We start from the raw sequence: 2,500 nt of genomic DNA on the forward strand, positions 1-2,500 counted from the left end.
CGTCGGTGCCCCCTGTTCCAACTTGAATTTAGAAACCGTCCTCAACAAAATCCCACGTTCGGGTGAATAACTGTGAATTTTAAGGCACATGCCTCTCTGGGCTGGGAGAGTGCATTCAAATAGGAGAAATTGGCTTCATTTAGAGGCATCCCCACTTGGGGACGTCGTAGCACCTTAACTCAGGTGGCGTTAGAAAGGTCTGGTCCAGGGGAACACGGGCGTGTCATGTTTGCCACGCGCACGCGCATCCCCGCTGAACAGGAGCCCAAACAAAACTTTAAACGGGGCTACGGAAAAGGGGAGGGCTTTTTCGGGGACAACCACCACTCACCTCGGTTCCCCCCATCCCAACTTGAATTTAGAAACCGTCCCCAGCCAAATCCCACGTTCGGGGGCAAAACTGCTCGTTTGAGGCCACATTTTCAATGATACTGGAAACTTACATTCAAAGTTGGGAAAAGGTGTTCATTTACAGGCATCTCCACTTAGGGACGTCGTAGCACCTTAACTCAGGCGGCGTTAGAAAGGTCTGGTCCAGGGGAACACGGGCGTGTCAAGGTTGCCACGCGCACGCGCATCCCCGCTAAACAGGAGCCCAAACAAAACTTTAAACGGGGCTACGGAAAAGGGGAGAGCTTTTTCGGGGACAAACACCACTCACGTCGGTGCCCCCTGTTCCAACTTGAATTTAGAAACCGTCCTCAACAAAATCCCACGTTCGGGTGAATAACTGTGAATTTTAAGGCACATGCCTCTCTGGGCTGGGAGAGTGCATTCAAATAGGAGAAATTGGCTTCATTTAGAGGCATCCCCACTTGGGGACGTCGTAGCACCTTAACTCAGGTGGCGTTAGAAAGGTCTGGTCCAGGGGAACACGGGCGTGTCATGTTTGCCACGCGCACGCGCATCCCCGTTGAACAGGAGCCCAAACAAAACTTTAAACGGGGCTACGGAAAAGGGGAGGGCTTTTTCGGGGACAACCACCACTCACCTCGGTGCCCCCCATCCCAACTTGAATTTAGAAACCGTCCCCAGCCAAATCCCACGTTCGGGGGCAAAACTGCACGTTTGAGGCCACATTTTCAATGATACTGGAAACTTACATTCAAAGTTGGGAAAAGGTGTTCATTTACAGGCATCCCCACTTGGGGACGTCGTAGCACCTTAACTCAGGCGGCGTTAGAAAGGTCTGGTCCAGGGGAACACGGGCGTGTCAAGGTTGCCACGCGCACGCGCTTCCCCGCTGAACAGGAGCCCAAACAAAACTTTAAACGGGGCTACGGAAAAGGGGAGGGCTTTTTCGGGGACAACCACCACTCACCTCGGTGCCCCCCATCCCAACTTGAACTTAGAAACCGTCCCCAGCGAAATCCCACGTTCGGGCGAATAACTGTGAATTTTAAGCCCCTTTTCCTCTCAAGCTGGAAACGTGCAAAGTTGGGAAAAGGTGTTCATTTACAGGCATCTCCACTTAGGGACGTCGTAGCACCTTAACTCAGGCGGCGTTAGAAAGGTCTGGTCCAGGGGAACACGGGCGTGTCAAGGTTGCCACGCGCACGCGCATCCCCGCTGAACAGGAGCCCAAACAAAACTTTAAACGGGGCTACGGAAAAGGGGAGGGCTTTTTCGGGGACAACCACCACTCACCTCGGTGCCCCCCATCCCAACTTGAATATAGAAACCGTCCCCAGCCAAATCCCACGTTCGGGGGCAAAACTGCTCGTTTGAGGCCACATTTTCAATGATACTGGAAACTTACATTCAAAGTTGGGAAAATGTGCTCATCTACAGGCATCCCCACTTGGGGACGTCGTAGCACCTTGACTCAGGCGGCGTTAGAAAGGTCTGGACCAGGGGAACACGGGGGTGTCAAGTTTGCCACGCGCACGCGCTTCCCCGCTGAACAGGAGCCCAAACAGAACTTTAAACGGGGCTACGGAAAAGGGGAGGGCTTTTTCGGGGACAACCACCACTCACCTCGGTGCCCCCCATCCCAACTTGAATATAGAAACCGTCCCCAGCCAAATCCCACGTTCGGGCGAATAACTGTGAATTTTAAGCCCCTTTTCCTCTCAAGCTGGAAACGTGCAAAGTTGGGAAAAGGTGTTCATTTAGAGGCATCTCCACTTAGGGACGTCGTAGCACCTTAACTCAGGCGGCGTTGGAAAGGTCTGGTCCAGGGGAACACGGGGGTGTCAAGGTTGCCACGCGCACGCGCTTCCCCGCTGAACAGGAGCCCAAACAAAACTTTAAACGGGGCTACGGAAAAGGGGAGGGCTTTTTCGGGGACAACCACCACTCACCTCGGTGCCCCCCGTCCCAACTTGAACTTAGAAACCGTCCCCAGCGAAATCCCACGTTCGGGCGAATAACTGTGAATTTTAAGCCCCTTTTTCTCTCAAGCTGGAAACGTGCAAAGTTGGGAAAAGGTGTTCATTTAGAGGCATCTCCACTTAGGGACGTCGTAGCACCTTAACTCAGGCGGCGTTGGAAAGGTCTG

The sequence above is a fragment of the Osmerus mordax genome, chromosome 7 (genome assembly GCF_038355195.1).
Source record: "Osmerus mordax isolate fOsmMor3 chromosome 7, fOsmMor3.pri, whole genome shotgun sequence".
In the NCBI taxonomy this organism is placed as follows: domain Eukaryota; kingdom Metazoa; phylum Chordata; class Actinopteri; order Osmeriformes; family Osmeridae; genus Osmerus; species Osmerus mordax.